We start from the raw sequence: 21,244 nt of genomic DNA on the forward strand, positions 1-21,244 counted from the left end.
GCACACGCACACACGCACACGCACACACACACACATCCCACCCCACCAACATGCATGTATGCGTGCATGCACACACACACACGCGCGCACACACACACACCTGGATCATTAAAATGGCCAGAGATTGAGATAATATAGAACTGGAGAAAATTAATTAATGACACGGAACTGGAGAACATAGTTTTTTTGCTAATTTTCAGTTAACATTTGCTGGACAATGACATTACATTAGGTGCCAGTGATATAAAACCGATGGAGATACACAAATTGCTGGCCTTGGGTTTATTGAGAGATGTAGATATGTGAATGAGTAATTACAGTTCAGTGTAGTAAATGAAACAAGAGGCAAGGGGGCAGGGCACAACCTTTGAAAGAATGCCATAGCCCAAGGACATGACATAAACTGATTAGAAACACATGGGTCCAAGATGGCGGACAAGTCAACTTTTTCCACTAGACCTTGAGCCTCGGTATATGCTCACAGCAGCAAGCTAAATGACACACCCACAGGCGCCATGACAGTTCCAAGACTAACCATAAGGATCAAAAAGTGGGCGGTGGGGCTTCCCTGGTGGTGCAGTGGTTGAGAGTCCGCCTGCCGATGCAGGGGACACGGGTTCGTGCCCCGGTCCGGGAAGATCCCACATGCCGTGGAGAGGCTGGGCCCGTGAGCCATGGCCGCTGAGCCTGCCCGTCCGGAGCCTGTGCTCTGCAACGGGAGAGGCCACAACAGTGAGAGGCCCACGTATGCAAAAGAGAAAAAAAAAAAAAAAAAAAAAAAGTGGGCGGTGGCCCAATTCCTGGAAATCCCCGCCCCTTCCTGAAATAGCTGGAATACTCCTCCCACTCATTAGCCTATGAAATCACCCACTCCTATAAAAATTGACAACCCCATACCCTGGTGCCTTTCTCACCCTCTGAGATGGCCCACACTCTGTCTGTGGAGTGTGTTTCTCTCTAAATAAATCCACTTCTTACCTACCACTTTGTCTCTCACTGAATTCTTTCTGCGATGAGACGTCAAGAACCTGACCTTCATTAAGTCCTGAAACCAGGTGTGTGATCTCAGTTGGAAGACTGGGTTTTGGCCGGTTTCAAGTCCCAGCTGCATGGGTTTGAGTCCCAATCAGGGTTTTGGCTGGCTTTGAGTCCCGGCCATGTGGGTTCAAGTCCCAATCTGAGGTGCACGGTTTCAACTGGTGACCACAAAGGGACAGTGGTAAGGTAAGTAAATGTTGAGAGTTAGGTCTTGGTCCTAAAGAGACCAGTAGGATGCCATGAGCCAGGCATACAGGGGAAGATGTTCTGCCGACGTCTGCTCATTTTTGACCAGTGGGTCAACCCCGTATACTTATGCACATCCAACAGCAGGTCCAAGACAGAATTGTTCATCTCTATACTCTTCTCCTTGACTCTGAGGTTTTTCTTCTATATTCTTGTTCATTCCTGCTCTATTTCTTTCTTTCTTCTGTTAAACCCAGAAGACCTGTGTGACCACCAAGGTGTACTTTTTATTGCTTTCACTCCCCTCCCTCTGACCCTTACAAGTGCTGACCCTTTATTCCCAACTTATAGGTAGAACAACTCCCACATCATCGTCAACACAACTGGGGACGTCTTCTGTGCCATTTCTTTGTGACTTTTTGGACACTAACACCTGGTTGGGAGACTACCTTGGAAGGGATATCATCTAAAATTGTAAGTACAAATCTTGACTAAATTGCATGGTGGATTTTGACTTAAGAGTGGAGTTTTGGATAGCTCAGGAGTTAAAGACATCACCTCAGGCTTGTCTGAAATGGGTCAGGCTGCAACAATCCCAACCAACACCCCTCTGGGCCCTATACTCCAGGATTAGGAAAGATATGGACAACAGGAATTAAAAGGAAAAAACTTAGTAGGTTAGGTAATCAGGTTTGGCCACAATATGAGTTAGGGCATTTAAAATGGAGTGAAGTACCTTATGTTCAAAGTTTCATGGCCTTGTATCTAGGCAATGAAACCCAAAAGGAATTTAAGGTGTATGTAGCTCGGGAGGGATAACGCTAGGAAGGACACAGAGGACATTTTAACTGACTCACCCTACAGGTCCATGGATCCCGAACGAACATGGATCCCTTCTCCCCCGAGGTACAGACCCTTTTGCCTATGCATTCCATAGCCTAGTCTGCCCCAGACATCAGGCACAAAATTCAGAAAGCAATTGCTGGTCCTCAGACTCCAATGAATGACTTGTTCCAATTGGCTTATCTGGTTTTCAGTAATAGAGATATGGCCCAAAAGGCTGAATGCACCCAAGAGAAATATGCAAAAGGCCCAAATGATTGCAGTGGCTTTGTCCACTCAGAGACCACTAAAGGGGAAGCTGGCTTTTCTGGGCCAATCTGGCCCTGGCAGACCACAAGGCCCACGGGTACCCATACAAGGCCAGTGTGTGCCGTGTGGACAAAAGGGGCACTGGAGGGAAGATTATGATTGATGTGCCCTTTACAAACAGCCAGGGCATTGGAAGAGGGAATGCCCCAGATGCCAGAGAGCGACAGGGACCCCTCAGCCCTTGATGGTTTTGAAATCAGAAAACTAAAGGAACCCAAGGCCGATAGTGGCTCTGCCTAGAGATACATCTGCATAACTAATTCTTGGGTGGTCATTGATGTCGCGGGCCATTTCATAGGATTTCTTATAGACACTGGTGCAACCCTCTCGGTCTTAACCCAAAGGACTGGAAACCTTAGCAGCCATAAGGAATACGTAATGGGGTCGTCAGGGAAGAGACAGGGGCACACTTTCCTGGAACTCCTTTTGTGCGAGATCGACGGCCAGCTGTTTTTACATTCCTTCCTGTTTGTGCCTGACTGTCCCATCCCTTTAATGGGAAGAGATTTATTAACTGAATGAGGGGTCACTCTGTTTCTCGAGGGGCAAGGGAACCACCCTCATCACCAAATGGTTCTAACAAAAAGCAACACGGAACAGATAAAATCTGAAGCTAGAATAAAAGCCTTAGTAAACCCTGGAATGTGGAATATCGAGGTTCCGGGCTTGGCCAACTATATCCAGCCAGTGATTATTAAGTAAAAAGCGTTTAAATATAAGGTACAAATTTCTTAAACCTAGGGAAGATCCTCAGAAATGTTTGTAAGTAGATTACCAAAACAGCAGGCCGCCGGTCTGCCTAAACTGACCATAGCTGATATTCAGAGCCCGATAGGAATTTTGGAAGAGGCCTTCTCCCCTAAGCTAAATGAGGAAAAGTAAAACTTTCCAACATAGGTGAATGGGTCTGTCAGTCCTTCAATATCATTGAGGTAACCACCCAATTCTTTGAAAAAGAAAACAAAACTGTCTTTGTTTCACAAATGTTGTCTTTAGGGGATCAGAGGTGTGGCTCCAAAACTAATACAAAGCCCACCAATCCTTTTACCACTCCCCCAAACCTTCCCTATTTATCTTAGGAGGCTAGTAAGGAAAACAAAGTCATCCTAGGAGGAGCTTGCCTGTACCTGTGAGATACAAATGTCCTATCTGGTCTTCTCAGGAACCCTTATCTCTGCTATCTTTTAAAATAAACGAATGTTTAAAAAGTAATTTAGAGGGCTTCCCTGGTGGCGCAGTGGTTGAGAGTCTGCCTGTCGATTCAGGGGACACGGGTTCGTGCCCCGGTCCGGGAAGATCCCACATGCCGCGGAGCGGCTGGGCCCGTGAGCCATGGCCGCTGAGCCTGCGCGTCCGGAGCCTGTGCTCCGCAACGGGAGAGGCCGCAACAGTGAGAGGCCCGCGTACCGCAAAAAAAAAAAAGAAAAAGAAAAAGTAATTTAGAACTTTACTTGTCAAGGATAAATAGAAATCTTAAGTGTCTTTTCTGTAAACGCTAGTAAAAAGGGTTTAGCCATCTAGGTAGGTGACCTTGATTTGTTTCATCTGCTAGAAGCCCAATTTGAATCCAACCCCTTGTAACTGATGGCTTTTATATTGTACCTGACTCAGGGCTGAAATTTTGAAATGGGAACTGTGAGGCCTCTGTGTTTGTGTGTTCATATGTATCTATACGTGTGTTGTAGGTGAATGATATTGCCAAAAATGGATTCGTAAAAGAACTCTACTTAATAGTATAAAAAAAAATTAAGTGCTTATATAAATTAAGTGCTTATATAAATACTCAGAAATAGAAAATAAGTGCTTATATAAAAAAAATAATTAAAAAAAATTAAGTGCTTATATAAAAAAAATTAAGTGCTTATATAAATTAAAAATTAAGTGCTATATAAATACTCAGAAAAAAATTAAGTGCTTATATAAAAAATTAAGTGCTTATATAAATACTCAGAAATAGAAAATAATCTGGCCAGAATGAATTTCAGGTTCATGTCCTCTGGAAAATATTCAGTACTAAACTGCTGTCTGGTATTGAAGGTGGCTTAAGCTTGTTGGTTTTATTAACATAGACATGTAAGAGTCATCGATGTTAAGCATAATACTTCTAATAAATCTAAGTTTATTAGAGGTCAAATAAGACCTTATTCTATGTTACAAATTTGTCAACAAGAAAGGTAACTCAATGTGAAAAAAAGTTTTTTAAAAATTTATTTATTTATTTTGGGCTGCGTTGGGTCTTCGTTGCTGCGCGGGCTCTCTCTAGTTGCGGTGAGCGGAGGCTACTCTTCATTGCGGTGCACGGGCTTCTCATTACGGTGGCTTCTCTTGTTGCCGAGCACAGGCTCTAGGTGTGTGGGCTTCAGTAGTTGTGGCGCACGGGCTCTAGTGCACAGGCTCAGTAGTTGTGGCGCACGGGCTTAGCTGCTCCGCGGCCTGTGGGAGCTGCTCCGCGGCTCGAACCCGTTTCCCCTGCGTTGGCAGGCGGATTCTCAAACACTGAGCCACCAGGGAAGCCCGAAAACAACTTCTAAGAAGAGTAAGATATGTATTTTTAGTAAAAGAAGGTGTGAAGAATGAAAACTACTGAAAAGAGTTATACATGATCAGGATTTTCTAAGATTGGATTAAATTTAGTTGGGTAAATGGATTTTGTGGGGAGTGGGCTGGGACAAGACTGGATTTGGTTTCCCCCTCCAAAGTTTTCTTGAAATGCTGCTTTTAATAACAGATAGTATGAGTTTTTTGCCTTTAAGTGATCTGTATTTGTTTTTGAGATCTTTTGTAACTTTAGTTAAGTATTGTCTCACAGTGACCTATGATCTTATTTGACCAAGTGTTTTAAAACTTTTTGACAAACTTCCCAAATGTCAAATTTTAATTAAGCTTGTTTTGATTTCCAGCTAACTTTGGGGTACTTTAGAGGACCCCTAGGTATCTTAGAAGAGAAATATTTAACTAGGGTTACTTGGTATGTTAAATGTAATCATTCGTATTTCTGCTTATTGTAACCAAGTTTCTTTATCGATTACATTGTAATCAGATGTTTAACCATGGCTTTTAAGTCTTTTGTCATTTATAGATATTTTTGTACTCTGATGCTGTTACAAAAAGTGCTTCATCATCAGGGAGATTCATAGAAAGTCTATGGAAGCAGTTACAACAGTTCCACACCAAGATGATGGCTATGGGAGGATTCCAAACCCATACTGACTTAAAACAAGGAACTGTCCTGCCCCAGGGGCCCCCTAGATCTGGCATCCAGAGGTGTTTACTCCCTGACAGGCAGGGTCGATGCCCCTACTCAGCCTTGAAGTAGTTACACAAGACGGACCATCACCCTTCTGCTTCCCATAAGAATATGGGAGTAAAATCTCTGAGGGGGGAATGAAATAGGCGGCAAGAGGGCAGGGCACAACCTTTGAAAGAATGCCATAGCCCAAGGACATGACATAAACTGATTAGAACCAAATGGGTCCAAGACGGCGGACAAGTCAACTTTTTCCACTAGACCTTGAGCCGCACTATATGCTCACATCAGCAAGCTAAATGACACACCCACAGGCGCCATGACAGTTCCAAGGCTGACCATAAGGATCAAAAAGTGGGCGGTGGCCCAATTCCTGGAAATCCCCGCCCCTTCCTAAAATAGCTGGAATGCTCCTCCCACTCATTAGCCTATGAAATTACCCACGCCTATAAAAACTGACAACCCCATACCCTGGTGCCTTTCTCACCCTCTGAGATGGCCCACACTCTGTCTGTGGAGTGTGTTTCTCTCTAAATAAATCCACTTCTTACCTACCACTTTGTCTCTCACTGAATTCTTTCTGCGATGAGACGTCAAGAACCTGACCTTCATTAAGTCCTGAAACCAGGTGTGTGATCTCAGTTGGAAGACTGTGGGTTTTGGCCGGTTTCAAGTCCCAGCTGCATGAATTCGAGTCCCAACCTGAGGTGCACAGTTTCCTAAGTAGTATGTAGGAGCAATCAAAACACCACTTCATGGTGATAGGTAGTCTGAGTTTTATTTTTTATTTATTGAGATATAATTGACATATAAGATTGTGTACGTTTAAGGTGCACAAGGAGTTGATTTGATACATTTGTGTATTGCAGTATGATTACCACCATAGTGTTAGCTAACACTTCTATTACTTCACATAATTACCATTTCTTTTTTGTGGTGAGAACATTTAAGATCTACTCTTTTAGCAGTTTTCAAGTATATGATACTATATTTTTGACTATAATTACTAGTATTTTTGACTATAATTACTAGGCAGTGCATTACCTTCCCATCTTCTAGTTACAAGTTTGTACCCTTTGACCAGCATCTCCCCAAACCCGTGGTCCCCCCCATTCTCTGGTAATCACCATTCTTCTCTCTGTTTCTATGAGTTTGGCTTTTTTTTTTTTTTTGAGTTTGGCTTTTTTTGATTCCACGTACAAGTGATATACAATATTTGCCTTCGTCTGGCTTATCTCACCGAGCACAATGCGCTCAAGGTCCATCCACGTTGTCACAAATGGCAGGATTTCCTTCTTTCTAGTAATCCGAGTTCTTAAAGTGAAAGTAGTTTTCCACCAGAGAAGAGAGAGAGGCCTTCCAGTCGGGGGACAGCGTGTGCGAATTCACAGAGGAAGGAAACAGCTGACTCTGACTCAGGTGAGTGACGGGGGTGGGGGGGGGCGGGCGGGGGGAGCCCAAAGGGCCTGGACTTGCCGAAGGAGAAAGCTAGTGAGCAGACAGTCTGCAAAGGGCCTTTTCCTCAGGCAATTTTCTGGAACGCACTATGGAAAGCCCCAGGAGGTTTTTATACCTCAGACTGATCAGATGAAATTTGCATTTGAGAGAAATCAATGGGGAGAATGCAAAAGAGAGACACTTAGGGCAAGAGGCTGGTGAGGATCTTCTGGGAGTACCCAGGTGAGATATGAAGGGAACTGACCTCGAAGCTCAGGAGCAGTGGGGGAGGGTGTGTGTGTGTGTGTGTGTGTGTGTGTGTGTGTGTGTGTGTGTGTGTGTGTGTGTGTGTAGGCTGCAGTGTATGATAAAGTATCACACTGCGTTGCAGAGAGATCAGAGGAATGATTATTCTTAGTGGGTCATGAAGTCAATTTAATGCGCTCCAACCAGCGTTTTTTGGTAGAAAAGAATTAAGTAGAATAGAAAAGATATATTAGTGTGTATCATATGAAATACGAGTAACTGTGCGTGAAACTTTGTTCAGTGCTATACATGCAGGTATTGCTCTGTGTGTGGGGGAGAGGGGGAGCTGTGTACAGAGATACAAGGAAAAATACGTGTTTTTCACTGTGGGTGGCAACCAAACAAGTTTGGAAGCCACTGATCCGAGAACGCACTAATGGTGCAAAGCAGAGAGTAATTGCCAACGGGATTCCCAGAAGAGAAAGATTGAATCCACGTGTGGCTGTCAGGGATGGATTCCCAGAGAATTTTGGGAGTGGGAAGTGGGCCTTGAAGGAGGATAGTGTATGGATGGGAGAGAAGTGGGGAAAGCATCCATGCCAGGGAGAAGGGGGTGACCTGGCTGGATTCCTCCTTAGCCTCAGCCTTTCCTAACAGCCTCAAGATAGTTATCTTGAGGAGGCTAACATTTCAGTCTCAGCACAGAAAAGCATCTGCTGACAGAGTATCTTTTCCTCCAGCACTTATGTAAAACCCATCTGTCAAATAACCCATGTCTCTTTTGACCTTCTACACAGGGGCACTAAGTTCATTCTCAAAACAGCTTACTTGACTAACAAACAAGGGATGTTTTCAATTTTCATGAAAGCTCTCAAGGGAAAGAGAATTGAATGAGCTGAGATCTGGGTTCAAGGTCTAGCCTAGAAGCTCATTCATCCAGTCACTTGTCATTTCTAAACCCTGTTTTTGCCCAGCATAAAATGGGCTAATCAGAACAACCCAGCCTTTCTCCCAAACTTGTGAGCATCAAATCAGATGACATAAGGGGTGCAAACCTAAATTACCAGGGATGCAGACAGGTTACTTTTCCCATTTGCCAAAAGACCCAACTAATGTCAGATCCTCTGAAAAATAAACACAATCTGGCAACCTTGTCATTGTTGTAGCGGATACAAGACGCTATTGTTTTATCAGCTGGCACCAGAGTTCCTTTTTAGGGAAGGAAGTGTCTTTGTTTAGGAAAATACCTTGACAGGCCCCTTGGGGATAGAAGGTGAGGCCCTAAGGACATGGGTGGGGAGGAAACAACAAAGATAGCTAAATATTCAATAGCTCTGCCTAAGAATTGAACAAGAATTTGGTGGGAATTCCCAGGCGGACCAATGGTTAGGATTCCACGCTTCCACTGCAGGGGGCTGGGGTTCAATCCCTCATCGGGGAACTAATATCCCACATGCCACACTGTGCGGCCAAAATAAAAAGAAGAATTTGGGGATGAGGAAGAATAAAGGAGAGACGAAAAAGGAAAACTAAGCAATCTGGTCAGATACTAATGCCGTATTCTGTGAAAAATTGGGGAAGATTTTTAAGAACAGAGAGATCTCTGGACTGCAATTCTGCAAACCAGTCCTCTCGCCAGTGTAACCTATTCTCCAAATCTCCAATAAATGTCTATTACAAAGCTGCCTTTGTGGGAGCAGGGCTAGTGGGCAGCAAAGAGTACAGGCTGTGTTCAACTTTGGGGGCAATTCTGGGATAGAGATAAAGGCGTGTCCACAAGACAACAAAGAAAGAAGTTTAGAGTCAGGTGACACTGAAAAACATAGGTCCAGGGAATTCACAGAAATCTTGGAGAAGGCCTGGGTTTTCCCTACCTTGTGAGATGGGGTTCAAACCAATCCCATGTACAGTTGAGGTGTTAGGGTTACTCCAGTAGGTATATGAAACCATTGACCATCCAACTCAATTATCACAATAAACATATTTCCAGGCTTCTCTCTGGCTGAAGTCAGTATTATGTGGCCATTACTGATTGAACTTAAGTCATAATTTAAGAATCAACCACACAAGAGAGACCACACCAGCTTTTTTCTTCTCTTTTTCTGACTGCATCCTGACCAATATACACTCCGGGCAGTACTAATCTAATGCAGATAGGTAATCCCTTTCTGAGCATCATCTGTTACAGCTGCATCCTATTTAAAGCATTTCATCATCATCTCATTGAATACCAGGTCTTCAAAATAACTTTATGGGGCAGGGAAAGCCTGGGTTATCAACTCCACGTTAACAATAAGGAAACTGAGGCCCAAAGAATCAAAAAAAAAGAAGAAAGAAAAAATTACATTTGTATTAGGTATGTGCGATAATCTCAGATTTTAAGGAATGTTGGAGTCATAGATATAAATGCATGAAAAGTCAAACAACAACATTAAAGAAGTACGAATAAATGTAAAAATAAATGTTGTAAGGGAGAGCACAATTAATTTCCGGAAGAATGATAGAGATCACAAGGCATCCAACATCAAAATCAGGCCAGCTCAACCCTCTCGTGACCCCACCCACTTCTTTCCATCTTGTTGGCCTCCCAAAGCCACTCATTGTCTCCACCAGGATTACCATAATATCTTCCTTACTAGTCTCTCTGACTCTAGGTTTGTCCCTATAATCAGTTCTCCAAAAGGCATCTTTATAACATGCAAATCTCACCCTATCACTCCCCTACTTAAACCCTTAGGGGCACCCCACTGCACTAAATTAGAAATTGTTTAACCTCATCTATACACAAATCTTTCTTGATCTGGTCCTCTTATCTCTCAGGCCTCAGCTCTTGCCATTTGCTGCCTGAAACTCTGCTCCTTATAGACTGCTATATAATTAAATAAATATTTGGTCTCTGTGCTTTTCCCTGGCACAGAGCTCCTGAAATCCTTGGGATTTCCTGAGTGATAGGAGTGTCTTTTGTTATTCATAAGGAATCCCTTTCTATCCTAAGTTTATGCTAAAGAAGTGATTTAGGGCAGGGCCCCTAGATAGCCTCCAGATGGGGCTGGTTACCAGAAGGACCAGGTGATTAAAGCGTGAGAATTTCCCGCTGGGAGTTGGTAAGGAGACGCTGGAGGTTGAGGTCTATAAAAACCCTTGAACAGCAAGCGAGAGAGAGCAGTTTGGAGTTGGTGAGCACGTCCACATGCTGGGAGGATGGTGCACCCCAATTTCACAGAGAGGTTCTTCTGCTCCGGACCCTTCCTGATCTCTCCCTGTGTACTTCTTTATTATCAGCTGGTAAGTGTAAGTAAAGTGACTTCCTGAGTTTGGTGAGCTGATCTAGCAAATTATCAACCCCAAGGAGGGGGTCCAGGGAGCCCCTTATTTATAGCCAGTAGGTCAGAGGTTTGGGTGGCCTGAGACTTAAAACTGGTATCTGAAGTGGAGGTCGTGTTGTGGAACTGAGCTGTAGGGTCTGCGCTAACTCTGGGTAGTTTCAGAATGAATTGAATTGTTGAACACCCAACTGGTGTTGGAGAATAGGTTGTTGTCCAAAAATGTGTCAGGTGGATACTTTTTGTTTTGCTTTTGTTACTGAACTGAAGTTCATGTGCCCAACACACAGTGAGGCCAAACAAACTGAAACGTCAGAGTTTGGAGCAGAGAACGATTTATTGTAGGGCCAAGCAAAGAGACCAGGAGATTTCTACTCAAAAAGCCCAAACTGGGGCTTGCCTGGTGGCGCAGTGGTTGAGAGTCCGCCTGCCAATGCAGAGGACACGGGTTCGTACTCCGGTCCGGGAAGATCCCACATGCCGCGGAGCGGCTGGGCCCGTGAGCCATGGCCGCTGAGCCTGCGCGTCCGGAGCCTGTGCTCCGCAACGGGAGAGGCCGCAACAATGAGAGGCCCGCGTACCGTAAAAAAAAAAAAAAAAAAAAAAAAATCATGTCAAAAATTAAATTATTGGGGCTTCCCTGGTGGCGCAGTGGTTGGGAGTCCGCCTGCCGATGCAGGGGACACAGGTTCGTGCCCCGGTCCGGGAGGATCCCACACGCCGCAGAGCGGCTGGGCCCGTGAGCCATGGCCGCTGAGCGTGCGCGTCCGGAGCCTGTGCTCTGCAAACAGGAGAGGCCGCAACAGTGAGAGGCCCAAGTACCGCAAAAAAAAAAAAAAAAAAAAAAAAAAGCCCAAACTCCCTGATGGTTTTTAGGGAGAAGTTTTTATAGGCAAAATTTGAGGTGAGGGCTGCAGGATGTGTGACTTGCTTCTGATTGGTTGGTGGTGAGGTAACAGGGTGGTGTTCCAGGAATCTTGTGCCCAGCCTGAAGTTACTACCCTCCACCTGGTGGGGGGCCTGCAAAATAACTCAAAGATATTGTTATGTATATTCCTTTTGGAGAAACCGGGACCCTGCCCCATTGCTACACTATTGTTTCTTGGCTGACCCTCCCTTGTTTCTACATTCTCTTACTTCCCTGATTAGTAATTGTTTGAATCTGCTCTTTGGAACTTAGGGAAGGTCCAGGAGGCTGAATGAAACCTATTTCCTACAAACCAGAAACAGGGAGCACAGAAAGGATTTGTACCCAGGAGGGGCCCCACAGGGTGCTGCTTGGTTTCACTTTGTTCTCCTGATTTCATGAACTATTTTTCCAGGCACTCTTGCCTCCTGGCCTTTGTATGCCATGTCCCTTCTGCTTGCATCACTTTTTTTAAAAAATATTGATTTACTTATTTATTTACTTAGGCTGCGCGGCATCTTTAGTCATGCACTTCTTAGTCGCAGCATGAATGAGGGATCTAGTTCCCTGACCAGGGATCAAACCCAGGCCCCCTGCTTTGGGACAGTGGAGCCTTACCCACTGGACCACCAGGGAAGTCTCTGCTTGCATCACTCTTGCCCACTCTCCTGGTCTAGCTAATTTCACCTTATCCTTTAGGACTTGACTTTGATATCCCCTCCAAGAGGTTCTTCTTATCACTAGAATAGGTTAGAACCTACACCCTGCTATTTCATAGCATCCTCGATATCCCCATCCTAATTCTTATCACACTTCACCGTTGTTACTTGTATAATTGTCTTCTCCAAGAGTGAAGGCAGCTCTGTCAGCTCATTGATGGGTGGACCGGATGGTCTGTCTTGCTTGCCTTCATTTCCAGCACCCAGCATAGCGCCTAGTGTGTTATAAATACTTAAGTGTATTGAGTTCAGAATGAATGAATGCATGTCGTAGGTACTTGGAGGGGAAAAAAAATTGAGGTGGTCAGGAAAGAGGTAGACTAGGACTTGAATGACAAGTGGAGAAGCTTCCATAGTCACCCAGTACATCAGTGACAAACCATGGCTCCTTGCCTCCCCATGGAGTGCCTGCAGAATGGAGGAAAGAGGATGAACTATGAGAGAAGAGCAGGCTCTAGTGCTGCCTCTGTGCCTCACCGAGTGACTTTGAGGGTGTCATTTACCCTCTCAGAGCCTGAGTTTCCTTATCTGTAAAATGGGGCCCCTACTGGTGGGTTTCTGTGAGGTTCGAGGAGGTCCAGAATGTGTAAGTCCCCAGCACAAAATGTACCTGACCAAACGCATGTGAATTTGTTTTCACACAGCCTCCCCATCCAAGATTTCCCAAGCCACTGGCTAAAAGCCAGCCTGGGAAAAGCCAGCATCTTTAACCCCAGCTCCCTGGCCCTAAGCAAACCCACTCTGCCCAGTCTGATCAACAACAGGAGATGGGCCATCTGCTCTGTCCACCCCAGAAACAGCAGACAGTACCCAGAGGCTTCCTCACACCAAGCTTTAGGAGTACCACCAAGCCAGAGCCACTGACTTTAAGGGATTTACCTCCCACAAGGCGGCAGTATCTTTTCCCCTATTAATTTGAGTAAAGAACTTTTTTTAAACTAAATTCTCAGGAATTTTAACCCTCTCTTTAATCTTCTTTGTTAGACAAAAGGGCCCCCCCCAAATCCTCCGAGAAACAGAATTTATTAGGTGCCTGCAATGTCAGGGTTGTGCAGTATACCCACTCTGCAAGATTCCAAACTAATTAGGGGTGTGGTAGACCAAGCCATGCTCCCCCAAAGATAACCATGCCATTATCCCTGAAACCTATGAATATGTTTTGTTACATGGTAAGCAACTTTTCAGATATAATCAAAGTTTTGGATCTTATGGTGATTATAGGGAGATACCCTGTATTACCTGGGCGGGGCCAATCCAGTCATGTGAGCCCTTAAAGGTAGAGCACTTTATCTTGCTGGAATCAGAGATGAGGAAGAAGAGGAAGCTGGAGATTCAAAGCCTGAGAGGGCAACCGATTATTGCTGGAGGGGTGGAGGCAGCACATGGAAAGCATGACAAGAAATAAGGCAGCATGTAGAAGCAAAGACCAGCCCCCGGCTGACAGCAAGGAAACAGGGACCTCAGTCCTACAACCACAACGAACAGAATTCTATCAGCAACCTGAAGGAGTGTGGAAGTGGATTCTCCCCCAGAGCCTTCAGACAAGAGCCCAGTCCTGACACTTTAATTTCAGCCTTATGAAAACCATAAGCAGAGAACTCAACCAAGCCTGCCTGGACTTCTGACCTACAGAAATGTGAGATAATAAGTGTGCTGTTTTAAGCCACTACATTTGTGGTGATTTGTTACCATAGCAACAGAAAACTAATACAGGGCGACAGGGCCTGTCTTTGGGTCCTTCAACCTAGAGCTTAGCCTTAAGCTGCCACAGCTGTGAATTCCTGTGCATCTGAGCATGTCTGGAAAGTTGGAGGTTGTGGGTAGGCCATAGACAGGAAGATTGAAGTGGGGAGAATCATTTTCCATAAAGGTCAGGTCAGAGAGCCTCTCTCAGGAGAGATACCCAACCCACAGACTTGGTACAGGGACCCAGTTCTGAGAGCAGGGAACAAAAAAAGAGCCCCACCACACATGGAGGGTATTTAGAGCAGATGGGAGGAGGATGAGAGATCCTCCCTGTGGAAATTCTGGTCAGTGACCTTTGGCCCGCAGAAGGACAAATGGGAGAAAGGCAACCTACTGAGTTAAGGGCCTGGTGGACTAATTGGGAAGTACATGTGAGACCCACCTGGATATTCCCTAAGCTGGTTGAGAGAGATTCGAGAGCCTCTGGGATTCCTGCAATTCTGTGGGTAGAGATTGGGTCATAGAAACATTGTTTTATTCATGTTATTTATGATGCAGTTATACTTGCTGCCCTCCAAGCTGGTGTGACCTAGAGAAACAGAGTGCCCCAAGATCTATTAACCTCCAAGGGCAAAATAAGAGGCTTTACAGTGTCAAAGATGGAGCAGGGTGGAATGGGCAGGGGCATGGAGAGGGGATGGCTTGGTTGGACACAGCTGGATGCAAACTCTTCCTCCAATTACTTGTGTAGCTTACTTTACCTTTCTGAGGTTGAGTTTCCAAACGTAAAAAATAGAATGATAAGGTGACTTTCATCACAAAGCATTATGAAGAAACAATAGGTTACTGATTACTACAACACATGATGAAAAATACATTCCATGCTATACTTCAATTCAAAGACCCTCATTTATCCCATCTTAATTCTCCAATATTGGGGTGTGATTCATAATCATATTGGCCAGGCAGCAGTCCTGAGGTAGTTTTATTGCCTGTACTTGCAAAATTAGTGTCATTGGTTAGAAAGAAAATTCCAAAGACTACTGACTAGTGAAGTGTCCTTTTAAGAAGGGCTACCTCTTCAACCCACAGAGCACAGAGGATAACCTCATACAGAAAAACACAGACGGTGATGTTGCTGAACCATGGTGATTCACAAGGGCTAGACTCTAAATGTGGACAAGTTTTAGGGATGCCAAAACCAATTTATTTTTCTTTTTTTTGATGTGTAAAAGAGAGATGAATGATAAAAACATAACTCTAAAAGAGTACTTTCAATTAACTACAAAATTGAAAAAAATTCTAAGTGATAAACACTGATAAAATACGGGAATTATTTATTATGCCCAACTAACTTACACAGAAATCAAGGCTGAGAGAACACTTGCAGCAAATAGCAAGACTAAGAAGTGAAGGAAATATTCTCAGGCCAATGGCAGATGCCTGTTTGGTATGACTAGCATCTATTAACTATCCCCCAAATCCTTCACAGGAGTCCAAGAGGTGCAGCCTTTGGCCCACCAAAGATATTACGCTTCAGTTTTGCCCACTGAGCACGTGTGTGCACACAAAATTCAAAAAATAGGAGTTGGGATGGGCAGAGTCAAGATGGCGGACTAGGAGGACACAGAATTCCCGTCTCCTCACAACTAGGGCACCTACCAGGCACCGGTGGGGGACCACAGACACCTAAGAGGACAGGAGGAACACCGAGCGACTGGGTAGGACATGGGGCATGGGGGGAGTGAAGAGGGAAGAGACGTGGAGGTGAGACAGGACTGGCGCCCCTGAGGGGCGGCTGGGGGAAGGGAAGGGATCCCACGCCTGAAGGGGGAAATTGGGGAACCACATGGAGGGCAGAGGCTCAAAAGGGAGTGTGGCCACGTTTCCCCTGCCCACTTGGGCCCTCGAAGCCTGCTGAGATCCAGGGCCTGATCCTCTGCCCACCAAGGCCCCCTCCAGCCGCGTGGGTCCTGAGGGAGTGAGAAGGAAGGAAGGGGGAACAAAAGTAAAGGCCGGACCTCCGGGACCGGCACCCCTGAGGGGCAGCTGGGAGAGGGAAGGAATTTCTACACCCAGTGGGACCCACCCCCGCTAGGGGTCCAGCAGAGAAGGTGGAGACCCTGGGGGAGATGATGGGGGAGGTGTGCAAAGGACTGGAAGGGAATGCGGCCAGTGCTTTCCCTGTCCACTTAGGCACCACGCGCTCCCGGGCCTAATCCTTTGCCCTAGGAGCCTCCCTCCTCCTGCACAGAGCCCAAGCCCCGCCCCTACACCCCCTCCCAGGGCCCCACCTCTACACTGGGAGACCCCCTCCCTCCAACTGCGCTGGGCCTGAACTCCACCCACGCACCCTCACTCAGGGCCCTACTGCCAAACTCCAGAACTCCACACTCCAGACGCCTTCCTCTCTACATGCTGCCTCTCCCCTTCTGCTCGGGTCCTAAGCAGAGACCCTGCCCCACATTCAAACGTCACCCCACCACCCGCCTAGGTCCTACCTCACCCTAAACCCTGCCCCTGCCTAAGTTCCACCCCCCACCTAAACTCCGCTCCCGTAGCCAAGTCTTTTGTTTTTCTTTTTTCCTCTTTTAGATTGGGGTTCTGTTTTACCTTGTTGATTCATTGTTGTTTTTCCTAATAAATCTTTTATTTTTCTAATTTTATTTTATTCTTTATACTTTGTTATTGTTCTCTCCTTTTAGCTTGTTCCCACCCCACCCCACCCCCTTTTTTTTTCTGTTGTGGTTTTATTTTACCTTGCTGCAGTTGTTTCACTTATAGTTTTATTTTTCCTAATATATCTAATTTTTTGTTTTTTATCCTTTGCTATTGTACTGTTCATTTCTTTCTTCCTTTCTTTCTTTTTTTTTTTTTTACTGCGCCACAAAGCTTGAGAGATCTTGGTTCCCAGGCCAGAGGTCAGGCCCAAGCTCCTGTGGTAGGAGTCCCAAGTCCAAACCGCTGGACTAACACAGAACCTCAGACCCCAGGGAATATTTATAGGAGTTAGGCTTCCCGGAGGTCCTCATCTCAGCACCAAGACCCAGCTCTATCCAATTGCCTGCAAACTCCAGGGCTGGACGTCTCAGGCCAAACAACCAGTAAGAAAGGAATATAGCACCATCTACCAAAAAAAAAAAAAAATGAAACAACAAAAAAATATGTTACAGATGAAGGAGAAAGGTAAAAACCTACAAGACCAAATAAATGTAGATGAAATAGGCAAGCTACCTGAAAAAGAATTCAGAGTGATGATAGTGAAGATGACCCAAAATCTCGGAAACAGAATGGAAAAAATACAAGAAACATTTAACAAGGATCTAGAAGAACTAAAGAGCAAACAAACAGTGATGAACAACACAGTTACTGAAATTAAAAATACTCTAGAAGGAATCAATAGCAGAATAACTGAGGCAGAAGAACGGATAAGTGAGCTGGAAGATAAAATGGTGGAAATAACTACTGCAGAGCAGAATAAAGAAAAAAGAATGAAAAGAATTGAGGACAGTCTCAGAGACCTCCGGGACAACATTAAACGCACCAACATTCAAATTATAGGGGTTCTAAAGAAGAAGAGAAAAAAAAAGGGTCTGAGAAAATATCTGAAGAAATTATAGTCGAAAACATACATAACATGGGAAAGGAAATAGTCAATCAAGTCCAGGAAGCACAGAGACTACTGTCCAGGAAGCATAGAGAGTACCATACAGGATAAACCCAAAGAGAAACAGGCCGAGACACATATTAATCAAACTATCAAAACTTAAATACACAGAAAAGATATTAAAAGCAGCGAGGGAAAAGCAACAAATAACATAAAAGGGAATCCCCATAAGGTTAACAGCTGATCGTTCAGCAGAAACTTTGCAAGCCAGAAGGGACTGGCAGGACATATTTAAAGTGATGAAAGGGAAAAACCTACACCCAGGATGACTCTACCGAGCAAGGATCTCATTCAGATTTGACGGAGAAATTAAAAGCTTTACAGACAAGCAAAAGCTGAGAGAATTCAGCACCACCAAACGAGATTTACATCAAATGTTAAAGGAACTTCTCTAGGCAGGAAACACAGGAGAAGGAAAAGACCTACAATAACAAACCCAAAACAATTAAGAAAATGGGAATAGGAGCATACATATCAATAACTACCTTAAATGTAAATGGATTAAATGCTCCAACCAAAAGACATAGACTGGCTGAATGGATACAAAAACAAGACCCATACATATGCTGTCTACAAGAGACCCACTTCAGACCTAAGGACACATACAGACTGAAAGTGAGGGGATGGAAAAAGATATTCCATGCAAATGGAAACCAAAAGAAAGCTGGAGTAGCAATTCTCATATCAGACAAAATAGACTTTAAAATAAAGAATATTAGAAGAGACAAAGAAGGACACTACATAATGATCAAGGGATCATTCAAGAAGAAGATATAACAATTGTAAATATTTATGTACCCAACATAGGAGCACCTCAATACATAAGGCAAATTCTAACAGGCATAAAGAGGAAATCAACAGTAACACAATAAGAGTAGGGGACTCTAACACCCCACTTTCGCCAATGGACAGATCATCCAAAATGAAAATAAATAAGGAAACACAAGCTTTAAATGATACATTAAACAAGATGGACGTAATTGATATTTATACGACATTCCTCCAAAAAACAACAGAATACACTTTCTTCTCAAGTGCTCATGGAACATGCTCCAGGATAGACCATATCTTGGGTCACAAATCAAGCCTTGGTAAATTTAAGAAAATTGAAATCATTTCAAGCATCTTTTCCAGCCACAATGCTATGAGACTAGATTTCAATTACAGCAAAAAAAAAAAAAAAAAAAAAGTAAAAAACACAAACACATGGAGGCTAAACAATACACTACTAAATAACCAAGAGATCACTGAAGAAATCAAAGAGGAAATCAAAAAATACCTAGAAACAAATGACAATGAAAACACAACGACCCAAAACCTATGGGATGGAGCAAAAGCAGTTCTAAGAGGGAAGTTTATAGCTATACAAGCGTACCTTAAGAAACAAGAAACATCTCAAATAAACAACTTAACCTTACACCTAAAGCAATTAGAGAAAGAAAAACAAAAAAACCCCTAAAGTTAGCAAAAGGAAAGAAATCATAAAAATCAGATCAGAAATAAATGAAAAAGAAAAGAAGGACACAATAGCAAAGATCAATAAAACTAAAAGCTGGTTCTTTGAGAAGATTAACAAAATTTATAAACCATCAGGTGGACTCATTAAGAAAAAGAGGGAGAGGACTCAAATCAATAAAATTAGAAATGAAAAAGGAGAAGTTACAATGGACACTGCAGAAATACAAAGCATCCTAAGAGACTACTACAAGCAACTCTATGCCAATAAAATGGACAACCTGGAAGAAATGGGCAAATTCTTAGAAAGGTATAACCTTCCAAGGCTGAACTAGGAAGAAATAAAAAATATGAACAGACCAATCACAAGGAATGAAATTAAAACTGTGTTTAAAAATCTTCCAACAAGCAAAAGCCCAGGACCAGATGGCTTCACAGGTGAATTCTAGCAAACATTCAGAGAAGAGCTAACACCTATTCTTCTCAAACCCTTACAAAATATAGAAGAGGAAGGAACACTCCCAAACTCATTCTACAAGGCCACCATCAACCTGATACCAAAAGGAGACAAAGATGTCACAAAAAAAGAAAACTACAGGCCAATATCACTGATGAACATAGATGCAAAAATCCTCAACAAGGGCTTCCCTGGTGGCGCAGTGGTCGAGAGTCTGCCTGCCGATGCAGGGGACATGGGTTCGTGCCCCCGTCTGGTAAGATCCCACATGCCGCGGAGCAGCTGGGCCTGTGAGCCATGGCCACTGAGCCTGTGCGTCCGGAGCCTGTGCTCCGCAACGGGAGAGGCCACAACAGTGAGAGGCCCATGTACCATCAAAAAAAAAAAAAAAAAAATCCTCAACAAAATATTAGCAAACAGAATCCAATAGCACACTAAAAGGATCATACACTATGCTCAAGTGGAGTTTATCCCAGGAATGCAAGGATTCTTCAATATACGCAAATCATTCAATGTGATACACCATATTAACAAATTGAAGGATTAAAAACCATGTGATCATCTCAATAGATGCAGAAAAAGCTTTTGATAAATTCAACACCGATTTATGATAAAAACTCTCCAGAAAGTGGGCACAGAGGGAACCTACCTCAACATAATAAAGGCCATATATGACAAACCCACAGCCAACATCATTCTCAATGGTGAAAAACCGAAACCATTTCCACTAAGATCAGGAACAAGACAAGGTTGCCCACTTTCACCACTCTTACTCAACATAGTTTTGGAAGTTTTAGCCACAGCAATTAGAGAAGAAAAAGAAATAAAAGGAATCCAAATCGGAAAAGAAGCAGTAAAGCTGTCACTGTTTGCAGATGACATGATACTATACATAGAGAATCCTAACGATGCTACCAGAAAACTATTAGAGCTAATCAATGAATTTGGTAAAGTAGCAGGATACAAAATTAATGCACAGAAATCTCTTGCATTCCTATACACTAATGATGAAAAATCTGAGAGAAATCACAGCAAGATCCTTTTTGACCCACCTCCTACAGAAATGGAAATGAAAACAAAAATAAACAAACGGGACCTAATGAAACGTAAAAGCTTTTGCACAGCAAGGGAAACCATAAATAATACGAAAAGACAACACTCAGAATGAGAGAAAGAATGGGATAAGGAGGGTGGTAGGGAGACGCAAGATGGAGGGGATATGGAGATATATGTATGCATATAGCTGATTTACTTTATTAAACAGCAGAAACTAACACAACATTGTAAAGCAATTATACTCCAATAAAGATATTAAAAAAAATATAGGAGTTGGTTGAAAAATACAAAAAAATCCCTAGATGTTGCAGAGCATTACAAAAGATTGGAGTTATTTTAAAGCTGGTCTATTGTGGCCTAACTGATAAACCTAGAATGACACAGATTTAATGTGTGCAATTTTATGAATTTGGACACATGCTCACACTTGTGAGATCTTTACCACAACCAAAGCAATAGACATACACATCACCTCTCAAAGTTTCCTTATGTCCTTTTGTTTGTTTGTGATAAGAACACTTAACACCCTCTTTTTTAAATTAATTTATTTATTTTTGGCTGAGTTGGGTCTTCGTTGCTGCGCGCGGGCTTTCTCTAGTTGCCGTGAGCAGGGGCTGCTCTTCGTTGCAGTGCGCGGGCTTCTCATTGCGGTGGCTTCTCTTGTTGCG

The 21,244-nt window shown here is 43.7% G+C and overlaps 1 long non-coding RNA gene across 2 annotated transcripts in view; it reads left to right on the top strand.

Annotated features, from left to right (window-relative positions):
• The first annotated feature begins 840 nt into the window (after window positions 1-840).
• The window catches only part of LOC137231485 (uncharacterized), a 65,174-nt gene continuing 44,770 nt past the window's right edge, over window positions 841-21,244 (top strand). The window contains exons 1-3 of one of the 2 annotated variants that reach the window (XR_010946581.1): window positions 841-1,055; window positions 1,576-1,698; window positions 6,927-7,042. This is a non-coding gene — a long non-coding RNA (uncharacterized lncRNA). Of the gene's footprint in view, window positions 1,056-1,575; window positions 1,699-6,926; window positions 7,043-7,112; window positions 7,304-21,244 lie in introns of those variants that run through there. The other variant, XR_010946577.1, reaches the window with a different exon arrangement.

Source organism: Pseudorca crassidens, chromosome 1 (assembly GCF_039906515.1).
Source record: "Pseudorca crassidens isolate mPseCra1 chromosome 1, mPseCra1.hap1, whole genome shotgun sequence".
Classification (NCBI taxonomy): Eukaryota; Metazoa; Chordata; class Mammalia; order Artiodactyla; family Delphinidae; genus Pseudorca; species Pseudorca crassidens.